Source organism: Arvicanthis niloticus, chromosome 7, assembly GCF_011762505.2.
Source record: "Arvicanthis niloticus isolate mArvNil1 chromosome 7, mArvNil1.pat.X, whole genome shotgun sequence".
NCBI classification, from domain to species: domain Eukaryota; kingdom Metazoa; phylum Chordata; class Mammalia; order Rodentia; family Muridae; genus Arvicanthis; species Arvicanthis niloticus.
This window is the reverse complement of record NC_047664.1, coordinates 54229057-54241996: the sequence shown is the minus strand read 5'-3', so window position 1 is coordinate 54241996 and position 12940 is coordinate 54229057. Positions and strand designations below refer to the sequence as shown.

The following is a 12940-nucleotide window of genomic DNA, read 5'->3' as shown; positions in this document are numbered from 1 at the left end:
GAGTGAATTTACCTTTATTTCATGGACTCAAGCCATTCCTTTTCTGTGTTTATAAATGTGCAGATACAAATTTTGTATGTCATTTTCCCCCTACTTCTCATAAGGTTGGGTTCAATATTGCTGAACATTCACCTGGGTGTTTCTATCCAGCATGCTATTTCCTGGCTGCTATATTTTAGTCTCTACAACATAAAGCTGTGCTATCAAGTCACAGAGAGGGGAACTTTCCCTGAGCAAGGACTTTCTGTTACTGGCTAGAAGAGCAAGGACAGGGATTGCTTGTTCTTCATTCCAAGGCATTAGGATCTGCTTGTACCTTATCTGGCTCAGCACACTCCGTCCTTGTGTCCTTGTGGACAATAAATCACATGCAGGGCCTGAAGGGTAGACACATGAAGGATCCATAGCCAACTGCTACTCCCAGGAAATCAGCACTGCTGTCTTCTTTAGGATTACTAAAGTTACGTTCCTAAGATCTTTCCTGTGAGAGAAAAGCCAGATGTAGATATTTTACTTTCTTCTGTGGCAATATGAAAGGCAGTATAGTAAATGAGTGGTGCATGTCGCCGGTGATAATGATCAAACACCATTGATCCTCCTTTTGCTTTTCTCATTCTATGTAACAACAGACAAGGTCAGCTACTCCACCTAATCACCTGGGCCTTGGCTCTACAAGATCAATTAATGTAAGGGGACAAGAAATGTGTGTTCTAGTGTGAATATCTCTGGGCAACAGATGAATGGGCATGAGAAAGTTATAAGGCTAGATTATCGATGTGCAATACCTTCTGGAGAACAGGAAGCAGTAATGATGGAAAGTATAATGAGTACTAGAAAGTACTAGAAAGTACATCAGGAAGTCTTTGTGTCTATTTTCTTCTTAAACCAAAAGGAGCAAACATGTAGTGATGAGAGGAAGAAGCATACATTCAACATATTCAGAAACAATCTCAGCTACTCACTAGACACACTTACGTCCTGATCTTCTAGTTTTACATGATGCTATGAACTAGGAATTTAGGACAGAAATAGGAGAAAAATGGAGAAATACATTAAGACTTTGTTGGGAAACACCTTGAGCTATGTATACATATTCAAGATTTCTCTGTCAGAGAAGCTAAGAATCTCTGACGTGTAAATTAATTAGCACTGATACCGAGTAATATTGCCCATGGGAACCAGAGTGGGACAAAAACACATAGAGGCAAATTTTATACAATAGGTGAATGGAAATTATAAGTTATTGGTCAGAAAAAATAAAGCACTATCATTGATATTTCTAGCTAATGGACTCTCTAATGTAATAATACAGAAGTATCAGTGATCAAGATAGACAAAAACTATGCATTAATGCAACTTAGTTTTTTTAATGCAACTTCCAGTGGGATATAGCAAGGTAATTAAGAGGGGAGTTAATAAGTCAAATTGATTATGCTTATATCCTAGTTATACAGCTTCTTAGCTGTATCAGCTGGCTACTGTTATAACAATACTGAGTAACAAAACTTGCCAAAATCATATATGTAAAAAAAATTAGGATTTTTTAATGACGGGTATCAATAAGACTATTGCAATCTTTTTGATATAATTGAAGCTTCTGTAAATGGTATCAGTCAATGTGCTCTCCATTGACCCTTTATTCTTCTGAAAACAACAAGCTACTATGCTATGTTTATATACAAATGTGATCGCTTATTTTCATTGTCAATTTGAACATATTTAGACTCAACTCAGAGATTAAGGCAAGCCCTGGGTGGACCTGTTAGGCTATTTTCAGAGATGATTAATTGACAGGAAATGACTTGCTCAGAAGGTATGTGATACTGATTGTTACTTAAAAATTTATGACAGAATAAAGGAGGGAAAGGGGGGACTGAAGCAAAGTCTCTCTCTACTTCCTGGTTTATGATGTTCGCTGTCCCACTAAGCCTTCCCCACCACGACATTCTTAAATTATAAGACAAAATACATTCTTTCTTTTTATATTTAATTGCTGTTATTAAGTATTTTGTCATACTAATGGGAAGTAAAATGCACAGTGAAGGTAGGTGTTCTGGAATAAAGTACCAACTGCGTGCATACATACTTCACACTTTGCTTACACATTTCCTGCATACTCAATCAAGCCCCAAATTAAGTAGTAGTGCATGCAGCCCCTTTAATAATTCAAGTTTGATATCAGTGGGGACAAGAAACAGTCCGCCCATGTATGCTGTGTTGGGAATGTGAAGGTTGTTTATGGAACAATAACCTAATTTACTATCCTGCCTCTGTGACCTTGAATATTTTGTTTAATCTCTCTTTGACTAAATTGCAAAGCAAGTAATAGTTTGCTCATCAGAAAAGGGGAAAAACAAAGGCAGAGCCTTAATATTAAATTGGCTATTATACTTAAAATCTGTAAGAAAATGTCTAAGTCTATGGTAATTGTTCAATCGCTACCTATCATCTTCCATAGATTTTACTGTTACCCCTTTCCTTGATCTCCATTTAGGCAATCATAGATGAATTTTGTAGTGATCATTTAATTGTAAGCAACGGAAATTCTTTTGTTGGGTTGAACAATGAAAGGATTTTAATGTGGGGTAAAAACTGGAAATCAAGCCCAGGAATGTACTAGAAAGGAGCCAGGAAATTTAACTTTGACATACATAATCTGTTACTAAGAAGTACCCACTGCTCTCTGGCAAGTTTTGGGGACTTCCTTGTTGCAAGGAGTCCACATTCAGTTCTGCTCAAAAGCCCGTGGCTGGGAAGGCCATAGGCCCTTGCTGGGAAGCAAATTGCTATTGTTTTGCCAAATGAATATGATGTGTTCATCAAATTGTACTCTAAACAGCTATTTTTATAGCATCAGAATAGGGTTACCATCAGCTTTGGTCAGAGGTACTAGTTTTGTCTGGGGCAACAGTAACTGCAGAGTTTCATATTTTGGACTTTCAGATCATCTCCTCCAAGGCTTAGTGAGCCTTGCTGAAGACTGGGCAGAATGAATCAGAGGAAGGAGTTGAGTGTGTTATTATGTTGTCCTTGGGGCATAGGATTGATTTTACACACTTGTATTGCTTTTGGACTCTTGATTATGTAACAGTTGTTAATTGCTGGCACAAGAGTTACACAAGATTAGACCTGTCAGAAAGGCACATGAGGCCATCCCCTTCTTGAGTAACTAAAGAAGGTAATGGTTGCTGGGTAAGCTTAAGGCATTTACCTTCAGTGGTGTAGACACAGGTAAGGAGGTTCTGCTTCTGTAAATAACCCCTCTTCCAGAACCCCATAACCAATCCTAATGAAGTTCATTCTCATTCACCTGATGTACAGAAAGAAGACAGGTAAAAATATATAAAGGAGATCACAATGAAGTCTCCACATAATTAGGGAGAAGGAGTTTCAACTGGCTATCACATTTCACAGTTTCCACTACTAGGACAAGGTTACATTCAAATGAGTTGTTGGCCAAAGACGTGCCATAGAAATCCCAAAATAACCCAGGCTATTGCCAAGACAATAAGTTGCTCTCCACAAGCTGACAGCAGGGATCTGATGATGAAGACAACACCCACACAACTCATTGAATACAGAGAGGTAGAGCTAGTGACTTCATAGAGCCTTCACCTCCTTATTCTAATATCTTTGGTATGAGAAGGTTATGTGCAGGCTATCAAAAGGAAAACATAAACATGAGCCCATTCACAAGATTAAAAAATCTACACTGATGTCCTTCCTGCAAAATCATGCTTGCCAATGGTGGTACAAAGAGATTGTGGAAGTACCTAACCAATGTCTGATTTGACTTAAGGCCTAGTCCACAAGATAAAGTGCCATACTTGACACTGCTTAGGTGACCAGGAACCAGAGACTTAATAGCCCAGAGACCTAGAGTAAAAGCAAGTACTACTAGTCAAATGAACAAACAAAAACAAAAACCCCACAAAAATAAAACAAGAAAGAAAAGAAAAATAGCAATAAATGACTCCTACTTACATTCTGCTATACCTATAGATTCATGCTTTATTCAGCAGTGATCAGAGATGTTTCCTCTTGCAGCATAAGGGAGTAAATACAAGGATCCACAGTTAGACAGTATGCAGAGAGTCACTGAAACTCACTGCTCTAAATGGGATGTCTTCATGAAATCCCTCACCTCATAGCTCAAGGAATCCCACAGGAGTGGAGGCAGAAGAAATGTGGGAGCCACAGGAGATGGAATACACAAAGAGAACAAGGTCCTCTTAATCAGATGAGCAAACCTCATATAAACTCCCAGACTGAAGCAGCAAGGACAGGGCCTGCATGCGCCTGTACCCAGTCCTCTGCATATTTATTATAGCTTACAGTTTAGTGGGTTTTATTCTTTTAAAGAGAAAGAAAGACAGACAAACAGATATGAAAATAGAAGGACTAACTGGGAAGACAAAGAGAATTCTTCTCTTTTGCCTGGGAGAAGGCAAGGAATAGGATGGAGTTATGGGGGTGAATAACATGATCAAATTATATTCAATGCATTGTTAAACCTATTATTATAAATAATTAACATATGACAATAACAATCTCCTTAAAAATTCTATCACTGATGTAAGTTCTGCATATCACCATGGTTTTTCTGTTGCCTCTTATTGTGGGATCCTAGAAGCTAAGGACTGTTCCTACCTACAACCCACCTTGGATAGACTCTCCATAGCTCCAAATTCTTACCATCAGTTCTTCCTGGTAAGTGTTCTTTGAGATAGATGCTACTGGGTGATTTTATGTTACATGAATATTGTTTTGTTTTAAGTATAAAATACACCTCCTAGGTGTTTTTGAGGCTTGGCTTCAGCTGTTGAAAACTTTAGGAAGTGACTTTTAAATGGTAGAAGTGGGCATCTTAGAGGCTTTCTTTTCCTCCAGTTTCTTCTGACCCTCTGCTTTCCATCCATCAGAAGCTGAGAGCCCCCTGCCATATTTTCATACTATCATGATGTTCCATTCCACCATGAGACCAGAATCAATGGAGATAAGGACTATAAACTGAAAGCAGAAGCTGACCTAAGAAATCCTTCTTCCTCTTAGGTTGTTCTTGTCAAGTATGCTAGTGTCAAGATGAAAACTGACTAATATCTATATGTCAAAACAGATCACATGGAATCTCTCAATACTCACAAGAAAAAAACAGTCTGACCTAAATAAAAAAGGCTGATGCAACTATGGATTGCCATGTTCCCTATTGCCTGTGGATCATAGCTCCCGTAAGGCTTAAACATGTTATCAGTGTTTCTTTGTGAATCATGCATAGTCTCAGAGTGAAATTCTTTCCATTTATTTTGTAGCATTCTTTATTTATCTATTACACATGTTATTGTGGTGGGTTTTCAGTTTTCCCCAGTTTTTAGTTCATGCAGTCTATCCAATGGGATTCAAACAGACAATGTGACATGAGGCCACCATATTTGCCTTGAAGCATTTATCCATGGGCACATGTCTGTTATAAGAAGTTAGCAACTCAACAGATTACACCATTGGAAGCATTATCTGACATCACTAAAGAGAGTTGCCTAATTTGATATGTTTCTAGCTAACACTGGCAGGTTAGCCTCATGTAAGTGTTGTGTAGAAAAGACTTTATGAGTATATATTTCAGGGTATGAATTATTACTGTTGGTTACTGTGAATCAGTCATATAACTGCCTTCTTTCTGGGACAATGAAATATTTCTGCTTTTTCAATTGTATAACTTTGTGACATATGGAATCCCTTAGGTTATTAGGTTATTTGACTACAGGTTATATGCTATTACAAAAAAAGAAATTTAAAAAAAGTTTTCATTGCATGCTAAATCTGTTATTCACATCCCTTGATACTTTCTCTTTGATGTGACAAAAGTTGTCTGGAATAGATAATTGGATTACTTCATTCACAGCTGTCAGGTATTCCCCTCACCTGTCCATGAGGCATGAGATAGAATGGATTGGAAAGATTGTCTCATTGCAGGAATAAACAGATGCTGGATTAGAGTAAGTTCTGTTATAATCTTAGTTCCCAAGTCCAATAAGACCATAAAATCCATTCCCGTTGCTTCCAAAATAGCGTCAGCAACACCAATTTAGGTCTTGCCGTTTTTACAGAGGCCTGGGAGTTGTCAGGCAAGCACTTGCTCTATTAGCAGTGGGTTGCCTCAGGACAACAGAGTTTAGTTTTGTTTTGTTTTTCTTGAAAATGTTCGGGAATACTCTGATCAGCCATCAACCCTGAGAGGTAACTTTAGATAAGTAACTGGGCAAAGAGACTTCATGCTAGTCCTGGTATTTAGTTGCCTCATCATGGCAGTTGTTTCAAGCCTGATGATGCTTCAAGGGATTGCTATGGCCTTGACAGCCTCAGATCACCCTCAGATGACACTATAGTACTGATAACTCTGCTAGTAACCACTCTGTGCCTCATGCTATCTATTCTGGTTGCAGAAGAGAAGGAACACATTCTCTCTCTCTCTCTCTCTCTCTCTCTCTCTCTCTCTCTCTCCCTCCCTCTCTCCCTCCCTCTGTCTCTCTCTCTCTCTCTCTCTCTCTCTCTCTCTCTCTCTCTCTCTCTCTCTCTCCCCCCCCCCTCACCCACGCCCCCCGCTCCCCCCCCCTCTCTCTCTCTCTCTCTCTCTCTCTCTCTCTCTCTCTCTCTCTCTCTCTGTGTGTGTGTGTGCACATGTGCATGCATGTGTGCATGCATGTGTGTATGCATATGCATGCGAGTTGCTTTTCCTTTGCAGCAGTGGTTAGGAGACCTCTGTCCAGTGTTCTGCCCCTAAGATACAGCATAGGAGCAAAGGATCCAATAAAGCCTCATGTGAGCATTTCTGTTGCCTTTTTACATTCTTTCATCACAGGTAGATTGGTGTTGATCTGATTGTACAAAAACCAGACTGTTCTTAGGGGTGTCCATTCCAGACATACTCAGTAGCAGCAGAACAGTGGCAGACGAGTTACAGAGAACAGTCGGAAGCAGAGGCCAGAAGCTGAAGTTCTGAAGGAATATGGGATGGCAAATAAGGTGAGAGGTGATGAAGAGCAGAGTCAAAGGAAAGGGGCCATGAGGAGCAGAGACAACAGATAATACAACAGGGAATCTGCAATGGCTGTTTCTTTTCCTTGGTTTTTAAATGAAAATAATAATACATTTATTTAGGCTCATTTGATGAACAGTGATATTAATCTTTGAAGTATCAGGAGTCATGATGGAGCTGAGTGAGAAGCTATTTTGTAGTCTTTAAACTATTTTATGAGTTACAAGGATGCTGAGCCCATGGTTGCTAACAAAGGCCAATAGCTAGAGTTTAATTAATGAGAGACTACTATGATGTAGGAATGTTTGAAATCTCTCATCGCATTAACTTATTTAAAGTCCATACTAAGTCTTACAGGAGGTAGCACTGTTACCATCACATAATGGGTGAATACCTCTCCCAAATTGCCACACATAGTAAATGACAAAATACAATATGAAGCCAAGACTTTTTTTATTCCAGAGATGTATCATTCATATTTCCAAACCACAGTCTTCGGCGGGACCATCCTGCCTCTAGAGGATCTATTGGATGTTGCAAAGTCTCCATTCTAAAGCTTCTGGCCTATCTTATACTTGGTCATCAATGTAACCAGCTTCAATCTTCTCTTCTCTGTTTTTTTTTTTTTTTTCCTTTCTCACTGTCTGTTCATTCATTATTTTCTCTGCATACCTTTCTGAACTTGCATGTTTTTCTTAAATTATCCTTTGTGGTAACCTTTCTCAAAGCAATCCTTCAAACCTTTCTCCTACATGATTTCTTTCCTTTGTAAATCCTTCAGTTCCATCTTTGTAACTATTTCAGGGATCCTTTTTAGAATTCTAGAAAGTTCACAAGACTCCACGAACCAACTAAGATTACATGTCATAATTTTTCACCACCTCATCAAAATGTCACATTGTTGGGTTTAGATGTCGGTTCTCTAGTCATTTCAGTCTGTGCCACAATGTTGCTCAAGAATTCCCAGAGTGAAGTGCCTGGTTGGGGCTTTTAAATTAGAAAAGTTTATGAGCATCGTGGGAATCACAATTAACGTATGTATCATTACAGAATTTCCATGATGAGCTGGGAATTGCATAAGACATTCTAGATACACTGGCTAATATAATTATGAGTCTTTAAGGCAGGCATTATCATTATTTCTATTTTACAGATGGCGATACTGAGTCTTCTAATATTTCCCAAGGGTCCACGGCAGAAAACCACCAAGCAGGCATTCAGAACATTTGATATTTTCACTAAACTAAACCAGGAGTTCAATTTGCGCATGTTTATGTTATGTTTTTAAATCCCTGCTTCTTTTCTACCTGACATAAATAGAACACTTGAAAGTCACCACTACTGTCAATATTAGAGATGTGTCAAATCCTGTCACTTAGCCAGAAAGCTGCTTTGGAGTAACTGTGTAATATTATACAATATGACAAGCTCCTATCCACAGTGGCAACATTAAACCCAGGGACATGTGGCTTGTGTAAAACCCCAAAGCCATTAGCTGAAATCCCTGGACCAGAAGGCTGAAGAATTAACCACCCAACCCAATATGGTCTCAGCCCTGGATACCAGAGGCCCTCTCTGCATGGGTAGGTTATTTTCATTCAAGACAGAATGTGTGCTGACATTCAGCTTTCTGTGCTGGAGCTAGCTGGGCACATTATCTTCTCAGTGTGGATTGGATGAGGGAGGTGAGAAGCAAACAGCAAATTCTTGGCAGCCAAAGACAGGCAGTAACAGAGGAAGGGAGGCGAGCTGTCAGAGGACTTAAGGAGAGTCATTTGACTTTTGGGATGTTCCTGCCATTTTTCTTCAGTCATCAGCCTGCCGTTTGAAAGTCCCTTGTGATATATGAGGGGTGAGAGGGAATCCTGAGAATAAAGATGCAGGGAGGGGTCACCTGATTGCCTCTCAGATTTCATCGCTACATCAGCCAGAATTTTAGCAGTCACGATACTTCTAGAAATAGGAATATCCACAGTACAGAGGGAGAAAAAAATCCAATAACAAAAGTGATGAAAAGTAACTAAGAATCTTATGTAACAGTAATTTTCTAAATCAGAATAGGCTGAAGGAATCTTTGGCACAAAAGCATACATGCTTGTACATGTACACACACACTTACACACAGACAACCCCCCCCAGACAGACAGACAGACACACAAAGAGAGAGAGAGAGAGAGAGAGAGAGAGAGAGAGAGAGAGAGAGAGAGAGAGAGACTCATACACATTCTTTGTGTAATAAGGGTTCCATATTTACAATATGGTAGCCAATAGCATGTATCCTGCATGTTCCCTGGTTCATCAAATGAGAAAACCACCCTCAGGTGTTCTCCCAGCAAAGTTTAGAATGTTGTCTGGCACATGTGCTATCTGGATCACCTGTGGTCTATTTGCTTCACTTGAATCCAAGCATATTACCAGTCCAATGACAGTGGTTTTCCATGTGCTTTGGCGGTTAACTCAGACCAGCTGAGACATCAGCTTGAGCTCAGGATGAAATCATCTCAAGTTATACAACAAACTTGCACAGAAAGGTAGTTTTCCATGTGTCCTGCTGTCCACTAGGGGAAAAGAGTGTATTCACAACAAGAAGGCAACAGATCACAAGGCTCCCACCCCATCCCTACCGTGGGCATCATGGGAATCGTATTAGCAAATCTCCTCACTAAGCTCCCCTAAGCCTGTCACTCTAGCCCAGCTTTGATGCTGTTCCCACTGAAACAAGTGACATTTTAGCATCTCTTCTGGTATCCAAAGTCTGTTAGAAACTCTTCCTATCTGCCTGTCCCTCCTCTACAAACAACTGTAAATCTTTCTTCTACCCTTCTGGTCCCAGTTCATTCTTCATCATTCTTCATCTACATCAGTATAAACGTTCTGCTAAGAGGCTGTTTAAGACCTAGCCATCTCATGTATTCAACACCACCTCATTCTCCCCTCCATCACCAAAGCAGCCTGATTTGCTTTTTTCCCCCTTTGCTTCTTTCATCCCCCCTTTTTACTTTGCTTTCCTTCAAGACTGTAAATTCTTTCACGCAAAGATTCAAGGTCTTTATGCTCAGTGTGTGGCACCACATGGCATAGTGTAGATATTTGGTTACTGAAGAGACTTTTGCTGAGTAATTCCACTTGTCAATAAACTTTTACTGTTAAGTCATGTGAGCAAATGTTTGCAAGAAAACAGAGTCAAAGTCGATTAAAAAACTTGAGGAGCTATATTGACTAGAGTATGAAGCAAGCTTTCCTCCATGGAATTTTAGTTTCTTTGACTCCGAGCTGCATCTCCATCACTTACAAAAAGAAGGTGATGTCCAAAGCTTGGCATTAAAATATTATTGTATTCTCAGGTCACACCACCAAGTTCTTTCTTTTTTTCGTTTTCCTAAGAGATGATGGAGAGAAAGAGGGTGGTTGGTACTCATGCAGAAATGTCTGTGTAAATTCCTGGACACTTGGAGACACAGTGACGATTTTATGTGCCCCTCCAGTTCTGATTCTAGTAAGCAAGGTGAATGGTGAGTGCTACTTCTTTGGATACTTGTCAATTTTCTTGGGTGAGAGTTGAAAAGTACATCCATTTCAACAACTGATTCCAAACTGGGAGGAAAGAAAATATTGTATTAAGGAGTAATGTATAAAATTTAGTATCAGCCTCAGTCTAGTTTTTTATTCTGGTGTTGTTTTATTTTAACTCACTGCACAATAAACTTGCACCTAATTTTTAACTAATATTTCATTCTGGAAAGCTCCTGGTACATAATACTATCAATGATATATTAGCCTAATTAATTACAAACTAACTTACAATTATGCAAACAAATGAAGAAAAAGATACTTTTGTTATGCAGTGGCTTCCACTTATTCTCTCTCTCTCTTCATTTCTTTTTGCCTCCTTCCCCCAACCCCTTAGCTTGTTAACTCTGAATTCAATAATCTGTACTGAATGTCCATGCATTAGTATGAATTAACAACACTCTACTGTAATTCATTGTAATTCACCAGAGATGAAGTTTTGATAAATGGAGAGTGAATTTTGAACAAAAATCACTGTGGCGAAGCCACTTTCAGTGGAGTCTGGGTCCCTTTGGTAATTATGCCTTCTTTCCTTTGGTTGCTCTACTCTGCATCTCTTGCTATCTTGTGTGTGCATGGGGGGGTGTGAAATAAATAAAACCCTTTAAAAAATCCTGTAAACTTGAACCTGGATTTTAATAAACTTAACATTAGTAAGAAGTTCAGGTGATTGGAAGAAGGGTTTTTAATCAGTCCAGATAGATAAGATCACAGTCATAATTGCTTTGGTTGTTATTATTTCCTTCACATGTACTTGTACCAAATGGAAAATAAAGTCTTGAGATGTCTACAGATGGAAATGAAAATAATGGTGTTCGGTGATAATTTGATAGGAAGTAATTGGCCACCTGAAGAGAAAAACCCTCATCGTGGAAATAATTATAAATAATTGGTTATTCCAAGGTTGGACTCTATTTGATACACTTTGTGCAATAAATACTCCTAACTAAAGATGCCAACTTGAGGGTACTAGCAATTGCATAAATTGGAGATAAGACAGACACCAGACAGGGTAGCCATGATCTTGTTTTGGTACATGGACATGATTTATTTTTATATTTAATTAGCTGCCATTTTATAACAAATGAAGACCTTGCTTGAGATTGGGATGTATTGCTTTTGTCCCAAAGAGGAAGAACAATGACAATATAGACCCTTTTTATTGATTATTCTATTTATTTACATTTAAAATGTTATCCCCCCTCCCAAAGGGAAGATAGAACTTGTAGAGACCATATTCAGTGGATAGGCACTGCTCCCAGTTGAGGGCTGGGACTACCCACCCATCTCAAAAATATTAATCCAGAATTGCTCCTATCAAAAGGAAATGGCAGGAAAAAGAGTGGAGCAGAGACTGAAGGAAAGGCCATCCAGAGACTGCCCCATCTAGGGATTCATCCCACCTGCTGACAATGAACCCAGACACTATTGCTGATGCCAAGAAGTGCCTGCTGACAGGAGCCTGGTAGAGCAGTCCCCGGAGAGTCTGGCAGAGCCTGACCAATAAAGATACGCAGCCAACCATCAGACTGAGCATGGGGACCCCAATGGAGGAATTAAAGAAAAGAATGAAGGAATTGAAGGGGTTTTCAACCCCATAGGAAGAACAAAAATGTCAAGCTTTTATCACCATATTGGGAAACAATCATTTGGAGAGACAAGAGCTCTGTAGCACAAGTTGATGCTCTTCTGGTACCCAGCAGCCAGCCTCACTGTGAGTGATGCTGAATGTCGCCTCTTCTGGGCACACCCCTTATATTCTTGCAAAACTTTAAAGTTTGTATAGTGAATCCACATTTCTTAACTTGCATGATCTTTGCAATGTTCTGGAACAAATAAAATTTACAGAAAAATTAACTATGGTTTTATTTAAGAAAGTTATTGAGGAAAAAAAATCTCACTGTTAGAACATGTCAGTTAAGGAGGCAGTCAGCGTGTGGATCTAAGATTTTTGGATTCTTTTTTTTTTCTTATTTATTTATTTATTTATTTATTTCACTACAGATTTTAATTCCTCCCCTGCACAGGCACCCTTCTAATGTTCCACATCCCATACCTCCTCCACCCCACCCTGTCTCCACAAGGATGTTCCTACTCCTCAACCCCCCACTTAAACAGACCTCTAAACTCCCTGGGGCCTCCAGTCTCTTGAGGGTTAGGTGCATCTTCTCTGAGTGAACCCAGACCCACAGTCCTCTGTTGTATATGAGTTGGGGGTCTCATAGAAGCTGGTGTATTCTGCCTGGTTGGTGGTCCAGTGTTTGAGAGATCTCAGGGGTCCAGGTTAATTGAGACTGCTGGTCATTCTTCAGGGTTGCCCTCCTCCTCAGCTTCTTC

General features: G+C 39.5%; 1 long non-coding RNA gene across 3 annotated transcripts in view; it reads left to right on the top strand.

Annotated features, from left to right (window-relative positions):
- Positions 1-12443, top strand: part of LOC143443100 (uncharacterized) — a 40820-nt gene extending 28377 nt beyond the window's left edge. The window contains exons 2-6 of one of the 3 annotated variants that reach the window (XR_013111834.1): positions 4631-4710; positions 6857-7020; positions 10418-10545; positions 11033-11117; positions 11928-12443. This is a non-coding gene — a long non-coding RNA (uncharacterized LOC143443100). Of the gene's footprint in view, positions 1-4630; positions 4711-6856; positions 7021-10417; positions 10546-10940; positions 11118-11927 lie in introns of all 3 variants that reach the window. The other 2 variants (XR_013111832.1, XR_013111833.1) reach the window with 2 other exon arrangements.
- Positions 12444-12940: the final 497 nt, after the last annotated feature.